Source organism: Bos javanicus, chromosome 13 (genome assembly GCF_032452875.1).
Source record: "Bos javanicus breed banteng chromosome 13, ARS-OSU_banteng_1.0, whole genome shotgun sequence".
In the NCBI taxonomy this organism is placed as follows: domain Eukaryota; kingdom Metazoa; phylum Chordata; class Mammalia; order Artiodactyla; family Bovidae; genus Bos; species Bos javanicus.
In genome coordinates this window covers 34,841,297-34,856,506 of record NC_083880.1, presented here as the reverse complement: position 1 = coordinate 34,856,506, position 15,210 = coordinate 34,841,297, and the positions used below count along the sequence as shown (strand labels likewise).

General features: G+C 43.1%; 1 long non-coding RNA gene across 1 annotated transcript in view; it reads left to right on the top strand.

Annotated features, from left to right (window-relative positions):
* LOC133259130 (uncharacterized) overlaps window positions 1-15,210 on the top strand; it is a 73,549-nt gene that overhangs the window by 36,773 nt on the left and 21,566 nt on the right. Inside the window, exon 2 of the long non-coding RNA XR_009740273.1 lies at window positions 3,253-3,351. This is a non-coding gene — a long non-coding RNA (uncharacterized LOC133259130). The remainder of the gene's footprint in view (window positions 1-3,252; window positions 3,352-15,210) is intronic.

The window sequence follows — 15,210 nt, the reverse complement described above, 5'->3', positions numbered from 1 at the left end:
AACTAAAAACGCACTGTGCCCTGATATTTCAGATCTAAAGTGCCTCCTTCTAAAATGTATGCTTGGCTTGAAATGACATAAAACCCTCCATGTTACTGATTTATACTTTAAAAAATTATTTCTGAAGATTCTACAGCAGGTCCTTGTTATCTGGGGATAATTAGAACCAGGAAAAAGCCATTTTAATTGAATCAACTTAAGCAGGGACCAGAATGTCATAATACAGTTTTTAAAAGCTTTGGGGCATTATCTGGCCAAAAACTCTGAATATCACGAAAATAGTATTTTTAGTTTAGACTTCACAAAATGTAGATGATCATTTTGACCTTGGCTAACTCTTAGAATGAGCAATGCTAAAAATCAAGTATTAATTGTTTGGAGAGGAATACACTTTTAGACAAACTTGTAATTGTGTATCATGGTACTTTATAAATCCCATTTGACATTGACATCACATCTTTAAGATGGTCAGTTTTACAGAAATACTTGAGATCCTAGCCATTTTCCTCTGGGCCTTTTATATTGTTGACTATCAAACTCCTCCTGGGTTGAAATCCCTACCTTGTCACCCATTTAAAATGTTTCTCTTAAATGACTGTGGCTCATCCGCCTGCTCAGTCCCCATTTGCCACTGTTTTACCTGTCATTGCTGAAGTTCTCTAATATTTTGATTAACCTCATGAAATTCTGTATTTGGAGGGCAAGATTTGCAATTAGGAAAGATGCTGATGATGAGCAGGGATGGGATTTTGAGTGGGAATTCAAGTCACTTGGTGGTTGATTGTTAGGAAATATTGTAGAGTTTTGAAGGCACGTTTCCCTAAAAAAAGCTCCTCACCATGTGGGGATCTGGACAGTGAGCATTCAGGTAACCGGGGCCCCCCTACTTCTTTGCCTGAGTCCATTGCAGTGCGCTCTGGAGACGAGGAGGCAGATTCATGTGTGGGCCCGGTGCTGGTCCTGCCAGGAAGTAGGTTTATGACCATGAATAAGTCATTTAACTTCTTTTGGACTAATTTTCTAATCTACAAAATGAAAGGGTTGAGCTCAAGCCCCTTCTGATGACAAGATTCTGTAATTCTGAAGTGTTGGATATTTTCAGGCTGGTGAGAGTTTTAACACTCAGTTTTCATAGAATCCTAGAACTTAATAATCATCAAGAACCAGCTCCTTCTTTCAGTTTAAATGTACCATATAGCTTGCTTACTGAGTCACTTCAGTTGTGTCCAACTCTCTGCAACCCTGCCAGGCGCCTCTGTCCATGGGATTCTCCAGGCAAGAATACTGGAGTGGGTTCCTCCTCCAGGGCATCTTCCCGACCTAGGGATTGAACCTATGTCTCTTAAGTCTGCTGCATTGGCATACAGATTCTTTACCACTAAGTATCTATATATAATATAAGATGTAAAATATATATCTGTAGATAATTATTTCCATAGCTATGGATCACATATGGGTATATGTGATCATTTATTTGGTAAAATTGTAATCAGCACCTTGGAACAGTTTTAAATCTGCTCTTTTCAGTCATGTTATCCTTATGCATTTGCCTATATATTGTCATCTTTTTTCTTTCTTTCTCTTTATTTACTTTTTGGCCTCACCAAGTGCCTTATGGGATCTTTGCTCCTTGACCAGGGATTGAACCCTGGCCCTCGGTGGTGAGATCATAGAGTTCTGACCATCAGGGAGTTCCTTTATATTGTAATCTTAACATGTTTCTCTTTTTCACATTAATCTGTTCTAATGACTACCACTAATAATAATAATAATCCATAAGTACATTTTCTAAAAATTTTTAGTTTTAACTTTTTATTTTGTATTGGAATGTAGCCAGTTGACAATGTTGTGGTGATTTCAGGTGCACAACAGAGTGACTCAGCCATCCTTAGACATGTATCCATTCTCCCCCAAACCCCCCAAGTACACGTGGTGGTGGTTTAGACGCTAAGGCATGTCTGACTCTTGCGCTGTAGCCTGCCAGGCTCCTCTATGGGATTCTCCAGGCAAGAATACTGGAGTGGGTTGCCATACCCTCCTCCAGGGGATCTTACCAACCCAAGAATTGAACCTGGGTCTCCTGCATTGCAGGCAGGTTCTTTACCGAAGTACATGTGTTATGATACATTATACTTCAATATACCCTGCCCAGTATATCCTGGCAACAGAGCATCTCTATACTTTAGAATTTGGGGGGGAAGTTTTGGGGTCATGTTACCATAGGCATCTCTGTAGGTAGACAGTTTTGTAAAAAGAGCTTCCCACCCCCCTAGGGCGGTCTGTATACTGCAGTACTTAAACGCCTTTAGCCACTGCTGTAAACAGGAAGAAACATACTAAAGCAAAGGTCTGGCTAAGAGAAGCAGGGGGAGTGGCAAGGAAAGCTGGAAGGATATTCCTTTTGCTGCTGCCAGCAGGGCAAATCAAGATCCCGGGAGTCTGGCATAAATAAAGGAAGTTGGGAAGGACACAGAAAGGGGTTTCTGGATGCATTTTCGGAGCACTGCACTGCATATTCAGTTAACCCAGAGGGCTTGGTGACCTTTGGCTTCTGAAGTTGCACTGAGCCTGGTGCAGAGAACAAAGCCACCAGACCTCACCAGCCTCCAGGAGCAGAAGTGCTCACGGGAGTGAGGCAGCCACAGGCCAAATGAGCAAATCCTGCATGGTTAAAAACAGCAGCACTTTTTAATTCAAGATCTGGGAGATTGTCAAAGCATCCTGGGGGGATAAGAGTTTGTTCATCCGTTAAAATTTCATCTGCTGCCTCCTACAAGATGAAGGGAGCATAATTGACACTCTTCCGTCCCCTCTGGCCATGTCTGCTTTAGTCTCTGGTTGCTCTGGGTCTCCTGCATATGTGGGTGAATGGCTTGCAATGCTTTTTGACATAACTTGCTAAGGTTTCCCTTTATTGAGAAAGAAAGGGAACTCTGTGTTGCAGAAATGGGGGGGTAACTTGGTTGTTTACAGTAGCTGATGGCACATGTTTCAAGTTAAGCCAGGTTAAGCAAGGCAATTTTTAGCCGTGATGGGCATGACCAAGTAGAAAAAAAAAATACTGTTACAGAAATTTTATGTCAGTTTCACTTCCCCTTGTTGGAGGCCTTATGGAAATGAGGGGTAGTGATAAAGTCTGGTGAAGTCCACTGTTCTCAGAGAATTTATTTCATCTCATTTATGTATTCCTCAGCTTTAGAAGTCACATCCTATAGTTTAACAAAAAAAAAAAATTTTTTTTTTTTTTTCCAGATTCTAGCTACATCAGAAACTGGCCATTTTCTAAAACTAAAGGAGAAAACTAGGAAGGGGTGATGAATTCTTTCTGAGTTTCGAGTTACAAAATAAAACGTAAGTATTGATGATTTCACAATGTGTTTACAATACTGTTGAGACCAGCTGAAAAAGCAGCAAATAACCAAGAGTTTTGGATATTTGCTCTCACAAAAAATAACATGTACACTTCTGATTTACTTATGGGATTTTAAAAGAGAAGCAAAACTTAGCATATTCTTTTAAAATAAGCTTTCCAGGTAGATACACCAGAGGGTTAAGGTGAGACCCAGCTGAATAGTTTATTTTTTTCATAGACTGCATCCCTGGGCACGTTTCCCAGGCTTGGTCTGTATAATATCCCCTGATTTAGAGAGAGATGTGAGAATTTCCAATATCAAAGTTGGAGAAAGACAGCTAAAGAGTAGGGATTTACTTTAATCACACATAAATTTGATGAAACTTAATCACCAGTGGCTGCCTTAGGTCTTTCCCCAGGTCTAACTCACTTAAGCCCCATGACAGCTGCTAGCCCTACCTGGACACGCCCAGATCTCTTTGGCTGGACCCCAGGAACAGCACCCTCTCAGCCCCCTCATCCTAAAGCTGGTCATCCTCTCCAGGCCAGGGGTAGTCCTCGCGGGGTGCCCTTCTTCCCATTTCCCAGGACTTACAGCCAAAACCGAGGACCGTCATTAGTCCTCAGGACTGCCATTAAGACCACCAAACTTATTGTTTCCTCAAAAGGCTGTCTTTCCAAATCTCTTGGCAATATTTTGTCATTACGGACAATCACAGTTCCTCTTTTCCACTTCTCAGTGTATCCATTGATTTTCCTCCTCTCCTTCAAATTGCTCTGCTTAATGACTGGATTCATGGCTAAAAGGAAATCACTTTTAAATTCATATCGATCTACTTTTTGTTTTTTAAAAAGCCAAATCGATCTCAGGGCCCATAGGCTGAGGATATAAAAAAAAATTAGAATTTTTGAAACCTCTGACTGTCAGTGAACAGGCTACCCTGCCTGGAGGAGCATCTCTGTTGATGGAAGCGTTTCTATAGAAACTGCACACCTGTCTGACAAGGATTCTCCAAAAGAGGAGCCTGGCTGAATTTGGAACAAAGTTTTCTAGGTTCCAGCCAAAAGGAATTATGCAGTTTCTCAGTTGATGGCCCAAAGGAAGCAAAGTTGTGTGTGTGTTTAATTCACACATTTTAAAAATTAAGCCAAGAGATTCAACTAGATTATTGCACATCTACTGAAAGGTGACTCTCTGATTCTCGAGTATATTTCCAGAAAAGCTGTTCAGGGAGAGAGACTCTGTGGGCATTTTTCTGTGTGATGTGGGCTGCAATGGATGCAGGGTGGGATCCCAGAGGGCTCTTGACAGCAGGCGGGCACAGATAAAGCACACACTGAATCAGGGTGATTGACCATTGGGATCAACAGAGGGGGACAGTGATGAAAGCTGATAGTAAACTGTCTGAAGTGGGTATGTAGGTTTTGCTGGGCCGTGAGGGAGATTATATGAGTTGATTATACATCTGACTGTAATGAGGGTCTGAACATGACTTTTGAACCCCATCTGCCCTGCCACCCTTGAACCCCTAGTGTCTGCCTCCTGCTCCCATAGCCCCATTGACCTGTCCTTGGAGGTGATGGAGGAGTAGTCCTTAATACATGAAAGAAAGCACAGTAGGGTCGTCTTTCCTGAAAACTTCTATATATATTTGAGCCTCTGAAGGCATATTTATTTGTGTTTTAACGAAGTCATGCTCCTGTTTCCTCCTCGAGCCTCCCTTATTCCAGCAAGAAGTGTTTTCTCCTCCTCCATTCTGCACGAGCATTGCTGGGCCCTTGTCTCGTGCCATTGCTCTGGTTCCTTTCACATTAATTATGTGGAAAGAGGCATTTCCTCACTTACTACTAGACTGTTAACTCCAGGAGGCAAAGGATTTCTTTCTGTTTTGTTTGCTACTTGACGTCAAGCGCCTGGAACAGTGTCTGGTATGTGGAAGGTGCGTGATGAACGTTTACTGGGGTAAATGAGGTGGCGAATGCATCTTTCTGACCCAGATTCCTTAGGCTCAGGACCCGTCCCTTCATCCATGAACTTCTTGCTGGACTGACACAGCGGCTGGTCTACTCACTGACCATTGGTCTGTGGGGTGTGATCACCCACGCCTGGTCCCCTCAGAGGGCCTGGGGAGGGGGTGTGCGGTATTGTCGCCACCTTGGAGACCTTAGGTTAAACTGTCAGCTATTGAAGGCATTTCCTGGGTGCTTACAGGTATGACATGGAAGGGAGGCAGCCGCCACGGGGCAGCTCTGGTGTAAATGGTGGGACCAGCCCCTCCTAGGAAGCATCTCTGATGGATGGGCCATGGCTGGTGGAGGCAGGAAGGGTGTGTGCTGGTTGTCACAACTGAGTCTTCCCCTCTGGTCGGGTCTAAGAGGAAGCCTGTGGTTAAGTCACGTGGCAGCAGAGTATCTGTCCCTGACAGGAAGGTTAAGGTGGCCCAGACTAAGCCCTGCCTCTGTTTAAATAAAGGAGGACAGACAGAGGCTGCATTGCAAGGCATGGGATGTGATTTGCAGCAGATACGGAGTCAGGCTGATGGAAAGTCAAATCTAATTCGGATGATCTAATAACATCTTTGAGTGGTTGCCCTGAGGGTCAATTCTGGTTGGTTATGGCTTTTACTTCCCTGCCACCCAACCCCACAATCACAAGGAGGAGAGCGGGAAGCTCTCAAGAGGTTCTTTCTCAGAACCTCTGTGCTAAGAGAGTTTATCTGGAAAGGACATTGTAGGTACAAGACAGGCTGTAAGGCACAGTAAGAGTTGCCTTCTGGTCAGCTGATGAGTAACTTTGAGATGATCGTGAGATATTAATATCGTAAAACTGGATTTTTGCTCCTGTCCTCCCCTGCCCGCTTCTCTTTCTTCTTCTTGTTCATCATCATCATCGTCATCTCCTTGTCCACACACACACACACACACACACACACACACACACACACACCCCGCCCCCCCGGCTGACACTTGAGAAACTGTCAAGCCTTTCCCTGTCAGGCTCTGTGCAGAGGTGGCTGGAGTCTCTCTCGTCATCACCAAGTATTTATGAAGCTCTCACTCGGTGTCACGTAATTGCTGCCAACTTCTCCTCCTCCTCTGCTTTGTGCGCCCTGAGCCTGCTCTCCAGTTGCTCCATGCTCTCCTATTCCTTTCCCCCAGGGTCATCCCTTCCCAGCCTCCCTTACCAAGCCTAGTCCCTGCCCCACCTCCACCTCCTGGAAGCCCACCTGGTTGCAGCCCTGCAGAGCCCCTGCTGCCCTTACCTCCGGCCCCAGGAAAGCAAGCCCGGCAGGTGATGCCAGTCACACCGGGGGAATCCGCAGCCTGAGCTGTGACCACCTTGTCTCTCCTTCCCCTTGCCCCTCTCGCACTGGGCTCCATCACCCTCCCAGGATACACAGGGCACTTGTGATAACCTGACCCTTTGGCTGTGACCCCAGAGCTGACGTCTAGTCTCAGTATAGTCAGCTCCTCTGATGCAGCCCTCCAGCCCCACCCAGTGGTTCCATGTCAACCCATGTGAGGGGTGATGGCACCACTTGGGAAGCCTTCACAGAAGGACCTAGACTCACAAGAGAAATGGAAACATTCCTGTAGTTTTCACGTCTTGTGCCTAGAAGTGTTACTTGGAGGGAAAATACATCTTTTTGGCATCTGGGTTCATGGGCTGGGGGTAGCTGCTGAGCTGAGTTGGAGATGGAGAATGTGTGGAACAGAACGGTGGGCGTCCAGGACACTCAGAGTGGGTGTGTGTGCTGTGCTCAGTCGTGTCTGACTCTCTGTGTCCCCATGGACTGTAGCCCACCAGGCTCCTCTGTCCATGGGACTTTCCAGGCAAGAATACTGGAGTGGGTTGCCATTTCCTACTCCAGGGATCTTCCTGATCTATCCAGGCATCAAACTCATGTCTCTTGTGTCTCCTACATTGGCAGGCAGATCCTTTACCTCTGTGGCACCTGGGAAGCTTTCACAGAGGAAGTCAAAATGATTCAGTCTCTTCCCTAAGTTTCCATTTTTTTATTAGAGATTTTAAAAATGATTAAATAGCAGTTTTCAATACCCAGTTGATCAAGGTATTTTAGAAACCTTTGATTTGAAAAGTTCTAAGGTGAATGATCTTTGGTTTGGTGGACAGTTGGCTTCTGATGACCTGGGGTGAACTCTTGTATAAGTGAGTAGGGCTCGTTCTCAAGAGATGCTTCCAGTACCCAAGGATCGTAACCGAGTGCCAGTAGGAGAAGAGACTTAGAAAATACGCTCCATGCAGCCACATGGGTGTTGCATCATAGCAGATGCTAGCTGAACAGGAGCCCTAGTTGTGGCCAAAGGCCGTTGTCAAAAACAGAAGGGTTGGCTCTAATCTCCCTCACCAGGATCCAGCTCAGTGTTCCATAACCAGCTGCTCTGGTCCCCGAAGATGACATCTCAGGGCCCAGGGTCACCCTCCCTGCCCTGCCAGAGCCGGGCCCACCTGGCTCTTCTCTCTACTTTAGACAAGAGGAAATCTCTATGAGACTCTGAGTGTAGTCTCAGAAACATGTCTTATTTTATTGTCATGGCCCAAGACTACTTAGTAATTCCTTAGGACTGGAGGTAAGCTGACTGTACTATTTCCTAAGTATCTGTATTTAACAAGTTAAATAGTCTTTGCTCTCAATGAGTTTATATCATACATACACACACACACACATGCCTACCCTTATTATTTGAACTTTGATGATATGTGTGTTTCTGTAACACAGATAGTAACACAACAACAGGATGGAGATGAATAAATCTTTACTATAATAAATCTTTGTGTAACACTAGGGCAGGGCTGTTTTATCCATCATGAGAATAGAAGGATGGAGGAAAAGGCATGGTTTTCCCTTCACCTGGAGGGGGAACAAATGGAGGAAAAATTAGTTTTATTCTTAGAAGAGTTGAGGGCATGAATAGAACATGGTTTGATGAATAAGAAATGGCAACCATGGTGGGACTGGTTGGGGAAAGGAGGTGGTGTGCCTCTGGGAGGCGTCAGGGGACTGCGTGGATAGGAGTAACATTCTAGTAAATTGGAGGGCTGGTTTCTAGGGGTCCTGGTATTTCAGGTTCTACCCTGGGTCATGGCTGTGACCTAGGCTTATTGAACTGCTTGCTACAAAGTTATGTGTGGTAGGGAGAATCATGACTCCCCAAAGAATCATGGTTCACATCCTAATTCGCAGAGGCTATGGATATATTAGGTTACATGGCAAATAGGAAGGTCTTATCTGGCCTTGAAATGGGGAAGTTATCCTGATGGTCCAGGTGGGTCCTACGTAATCACAAGGGTCCTCTGACATGAAGGAGTTGCAGGAGAGTCAGTGTAAGAGTGATGCCGTGGGATGAAGTCTTTGGAGGAGGGGCCACAGGTCAAGGAAAGCAGGGGCCTCTAGAAGCTGAAAAGGCCAGGAAATAGATTCGCCCCTGAAGCTGCCAGAGGGGATGCAGCCATGCTGACACTTCAATTTTCAGGCCAGTGAGACCCAATTCAGACTTCTAACCTCTAGGGCTGTAAGATAATAAAGTTATTTTAAGCCACCAAGTGTGTAGTAATTTGTTACAGCACTGATGGAAAACAATCCAATATGAAAACCTGCCTCTACTGTGGAGATGTGAGACTCCCTTAGTTATTTATGAAACTTAATACGATGGAAAATTTATGAAAGATAAATAACTTGAAGAATCTTGTCAAAATGAATTGTAAGATCTAAGATAATCTGTTTCAGTAAAGTGAGGGCAAGAACTTTATTTCCTCACTATTATACCCTCACTGCCTAATTCATTTTTATAATTCATTTTTTAAGTGAATGAAACCCTTCATTTAAGTCCATGAAAAAACAAGAGAACGATCTTTTCAAAGAAATTGTTTTATGCAAAAGTGTGTCACTATGATTAGAAATCTTAAATTCAGACTCTCTTTATAGACCAAGAATATTATACTTTACATTATCACTCAAAGATAAGAGGTTTGGTTAGAGGATTTAATTTCTTTTAAGTTGTTGGGTGTAAGCAGGAATCATTTTTGTTTTCTTGGGTTCTAGGAACGTCTTTGTACCTATGCATGGTTTGAGTGTTAACTTGCCCTTTGTCTTATCAATAAAACTACTGTAATATGTAGCAAGCTGTAACCTTAAATCCATGATACCGCCCCCCCCCACTCCGCCCCCAAAAAAGTGCTCATTATTTGTGAAATTTAGTTTAGGAAACCTGATACTATAATACTTGTCTATTATAAATGATCTTTGCATGGACTGTTAGAATTACAAATATTTCTAGTGTAGATTTGCTATTTCTTGGCTCACTTATTCTTTGAGAAAAATCTTGGCTAGGATTTGGCTATGTGCCAGGCCATGGGAAAACAAAGGTAACTGAGATATAGCACTTTGCAGAGAAAGCCACCTTCTCAATGGGAAGAAAAAGAAGTCTGTAGATAATGAAAAGATAAAATAGCCAATACTGAAATAATTCCCAGTGTCAAGAGTAGTAAACTTTCAACTCTGCAAGGAGAATACAGCAGAGAGGAAGAGACTAGAGGACCAGAAGGAGCCTGGCAACTAGAAGGGACAAGTATTAATTGCCTACTGAATCCTGGCATTTTTACACATAATTTTATCATTTTACTTTGCAAAATCACACAGAGTGGAAATAATAATCACTGTCTTCTGAGTCACTGATTTTAAAGCAGAGATGGGCAGACTTTTCTGTGAAGGGCTAGATAGTAAATATTACAGGTTGTGAAGGGCTAGATAGTAAATATTATCTGTGGGGCTATGTGAAAATACAGGCTATGGAGGCCATACTGTCTCTGTCACATCTATTCAACTCAACTGTTGAGGCAGGAAAACAGCCACATAGACTGTGGAAACAAGTGAGCACGTCTGTGTTCCAGTAAAATTTTATTGACAACAATCGACAGTGGACCAGATCTGGCCCAGGGGTTGCAGTTCGCTAATCCCTATTCTCAAACAGCCATGATAGCTACCATTTCATTTTAGAATATTTCTGGAGAGGGAGATTATAGGTTTCATTAGCTTTACAAGTGGGTTGGTGACAGTTTCAAAATGAATTATAGAATCTCACCAAGAAATAATGGCAGACTGGATTAATAATGGAGGTTCAGACAGACCCAGTTTTTGGACATTTCACATCATCCTGGTTAATATTTAACAGGCCTCTGAGAATCCAGATATAATCCATCTTTAGGTCATTATATGATGAGTCCAAAGAGAAAACCACACTAATTCAGTCTTGGCACAGGATATGACGCTGCGTAGGCATGTGTGTGTGTTAGCTCTGAGATTTTTAAAATCATGGATATAAAGAAGATTTGTCTGGAACCATTGGGAAGAAATGAGGTAAATATCTGAACGGATGACCTGGGAGAAGCCTAGAGTGTAAAGTCTCAATACCACTGTCTTCTGGAAAAAGGCAGAAACATCTGGTTAGTGTAACAATGAGGGGTGATGTGAAAGGAAACACCATGTCCAGATTGGAAAAGCAGAATACATCTTGACATCTTAAAGCAACAAGCCAGAAAAAAAAAAATCTGTCTTTAATAGCTGATAGTGTGGGAAAAGTCACTAAATTCAGAGATTGAGTTTCTTAATTTGGTTTCTTAATCCTTTAGAGCAAAACAGTGAATTTTTCTTTCCAGGAGTATATCCAAGTGTATCTCTTAAGATACAGAGTAGTAGGAAAACACCTGGAAAACCATTACAGGACTTTAAAAAAATGTGACACCGGGAAGCTGTTTAGGTCACCTGTCCTAGCCCTAACGTGACTGAAAGGAAATTTTTCTCTTGGCTGATGAGAGAGAGCTTGGATGAATTTGGTTACATTGGGGAGCTTATTTCTTTTGAGTAAAATTTTCAAAAATCAAAAGCACACAAAGTTTATAAGATGGTTTCAAGTGTAGATGGTTCCAACTGGATTGAAACATTTTTTCACCAACAGGAATCAATTAAAAGGATGTTGTCTCCAGAGGTCCCCATGCTTGGCACCCACAAGTGTGTTTTGATCTGGTTCCCCATCAGGCTCTGTACTGTTGCTCTTAAGATTGACTTGGAAGAAAGAGGGAGGAAAAGATGGAAAATAAGGGAGTTGATATCTTCCTGGAAGACACTGTAGATGTCAGCAGACTGAATTATTCCAACCAAAACAATGTAAGCTTTTCCTTATGCTTTGAATCCTGGGCACGAATCTTATCTTGGACGAGACAGATGTGATTCTGGGGACGTGCACCGCGTCCTGAGCTTTGGTGACTTTCTGCTTGTCACTTTGACAGGAATCAGACACCCTACCGCTCTGCATTTGTGTACTGTTTCTAGCCTCTTTCTAAGTTCAGTGGAACTTCGTAAAACTCAAGAAATCTTAGGACAGCTTGAAGAAAATAATCTGTAAAGTAGATCAGTGTTTTAATGTGGATTATAGCCAACAAAGAGCCTTTATGTTGAAGGCTTTAATGCATAAGCTAATTAAAGAGTCTTACAAGTTGACTTTTCTTTCCCAACAGACAAAGCCTTTTTTTAAAAAGTTAATTAATTGGACTTTCCTGGTGATCCAGTGGTTAAGAATCTGTCTTGCAGTGCCAGAGACACTGGTTTGATCCCTGGTCCTGGAAGATCTCACATGCCAAGGGGCAACTAGGCCCATCCACCACAGTTACTGAGCCCATCCTCAGGAGTCCTGGAGCCGCAACTACTCAGCCCACGTTTAGCAACCACTGAACCCCATGCACCTGAGCTCCGCAACAAGAGAAAAGCCACCATGATGAGAAGCCCGAGCACCCCAACCAGAGAGGTGCCCCTGCTTCTCTCCACAACTAGAGAAAGCCCACACACAGCAATGAGACCCCAGAACAGCCAAAAATAAACAAGTAAATAAATAAATATTTTTAAAGTTAATTAATTTGGTTGCACTGGATCTTCATTGCTGTGTGCAGGCTCTTATTTGTGGCAGGTGGGATCTAGTTTCCTGACCAGTTCCCTGCATTGGGTGCCCAGAGTCTTAATCACTGGACCACCAAGGAAGTCCCCAGGCAAAGCCTTTTTGCAATGTAAATGTGGTAAGGAATATTCATACTCTACAGTCTTGCTGGCGTTCTTTTCTTTTAGCAAGGGTTAAATAAGGGGGATCTTCAAAGCCTTGGTGCTATATTATAGAGAGCTTTGAAGTTTTTATTAGCTTCCCTGGAATCACTGTTCCCTGGAAAGTTCACTAATGGAATATATAGTTTCTTACACAAATCCATTTCCTAGCTGTATAGAGTAAATTACCTAGTCAGTGGGGATTCCATGGCAAGATAAAGTTAATACCTAAACTGGTCCCGAGTCAGCTATTCCCATTGTAAAGCTTTTGCAGTCATAAGGTACAATGTTATTTGGGTTAAATTAACATTTCTATATCTTAACTCACCTCTTGAACTTCCTGAAAGCAGCATAATATGCCTTTCCCAGCCAATCAGATGACAGCTCTTATATATGGAGCTAACCTCTTCCAGCTTAGTGGGCGGTGCCAGCCTGCACTCGGTGCCCCTTCTCATCTCTGCATCTCCACCTGTGTCACCACCCTGTCTGGAGCAGACTGTCTCTGCCTTCTTGGTGGTGGTGGCCTCCTATCAAGTTCTCTGCTGCTTCTTTCCCTCTTCCCCATCTACCTAAACCCCGAGGTCTATTTTTCTTGGAGCAGCTAGACTGATTCTTTAAATCAAGATCATTCGTGCCCTCCTGTAAACCCTACAGTGGCTTCTCGTACCTACAGTGGCTTCTCATACCTCCAGTGGCTTCTCATACCTCCGAATCAAATCCCAAGTCCTTCTTTGGCACAGGCCTGTGATCTGTGCTCAGCTTCCCCTGTCCTGCATTTCCTGCTGGCTTCCCAGGCAACTCCCTGTCCCTCCCTCTGCTCCAGCCACACAGGCCACCTTGCTTGTCATGCACCCATTCAAAACTTGAAACTTCACACTTCCCTGCTCCTGAACCCCCCTCCCTCCACATACCCTGCAGCTTTCTGGCCAGTTCTTCCAGGTTTCTGCTCAAAGACAACTGCCTGAGACCCGACCACTTTATCTAAATGAAAAAACCCCATCCTCTTACCTGGCTTTTCCTTCCTTCCTTCTCTTACTAATGGACATTCAGCTTATTATTGATTGATTGCTTGGTTTAAATGTTCATTCATTTATTTATAGTTCATCTATCCCTCCCAAGAGAATGTAAACTCCATAAAGACAGGGACTTACAATGATATACATGTATCTTTCATGCCTCACATACATAGGCAATCAAGAGGTATCTGCTGGGCGTTGAATGAAGGAAAGAACCAGAGTCATTCACATTGTCTTTGGTTTCCATATATAGACCAAGTCACAGAGCAGTTTATGTTGTTCAAAATGCCAATGATGTTTTTTATTTTCCTGCCTTAATAAAGTTTTCAGTCCAATAGCCAGAGTTTATCTTCGATTTAGCTCTTGCCTAAAGATCTTAGCAGTGACCTTGGTCAGTCTCCAGTGTGGGGTTCAACATGTGAACACAGGTACCATATGGACATGAGGACCTGGACTTCCTGGTGATGTAATGGTTTTGTGGTGGCCATCCGTGTCCATGGACAGAGCTGCTGGGATCTTACTTGCCTTGTTAGTGATTAGCAGGCACGTATATAGCACAAGGAAAAAGAGCCAATAGGCATGTCTATTCTTAGTACAGTAGAGTTCCCATAATTATCTAAGCACTCAGAGGTTACTTTAAGAAATTTTGTAAGACTAATGGAGCTTTTTCTCCTACCAATGAGCTACTCATCATCTTCCTATAAATATTATATGAGAAGAAATCAGGGGTGGGAGTTAATAGAGGAAGTTGGATACATGGTCTGTAGAACCTTGTAGAAGATCCTAAGAGCCCCATTCCATGAGATAATTTTGTTGGCATAATTGCTTTGGGCTGCTTCTAAAGAGTCAGATGTATCAATGTGTAATTTACATTCAGTAAAATTCACTTTTTAAAAAAGCATATGGCTGTGCATTTTGATAAGTGCATACAGATACAGTTTTGTAACCACCATAATCAAAAAAAAAGTTTTCGTCCTTGCAAAATGTTCCTTGGAATGTGCTCCACTGTAATTGCTCAGCCCTGACCCCTGGAAATCACTGATGTGTTTTCTATCCTTATGGTTTTGCCTTTTCTATAATGCCCTGTAAATGGAATCATGCAGTCTGTCTCTGTTTGAGAGGCACCGATATGTTATTGGTAGTTTGTTCCTTATTACTGCAAAGTATTCCTGTGTGAATATAGTTTCTCTTCTCCCTTCAATTCTGTGTTCCAGTCTCTTCTACTTGGACTTTTAATTACCTTTTATGTAATATTTCAAACCTTCCCTGTTGCCTGAGTTCCTTTTTTCCTTCTCTGCACCAGTGCAGTGTCTGTACCCAGCAGTTCTAAGTACACATCTGTTTGGTTGATCCCTGGGGACAGTGATGGCAATTGGGGTACTTCTGTGCATGTGTAGCAGGCTCATGTGGCATATGTACAAGGTGAGTGAGCCCTACCCCAGGGCTGAGGTAGAGATTCCTATTATTTCTCTCCTGGCAGCAAGGCATTACCTGCCAGACATAGAATATAAAGAAGGCTGAACACTGAAGAATTGATACTTTCAAACTGTGATGTTGGAGAAGACTCTTGAGAGTCCCTTGGACTGCACAGAGATCAAACCAGTCAATCCTAAAGGAAATCAACCCTGAATATTCATTGGAAGGACTGACGCTGAAGCTCCAATACTTTGGCCATCTGATGCGAAGAACTGACTCATTGGAAACAACTCTGATACTGGGAAAGATTGAAGGC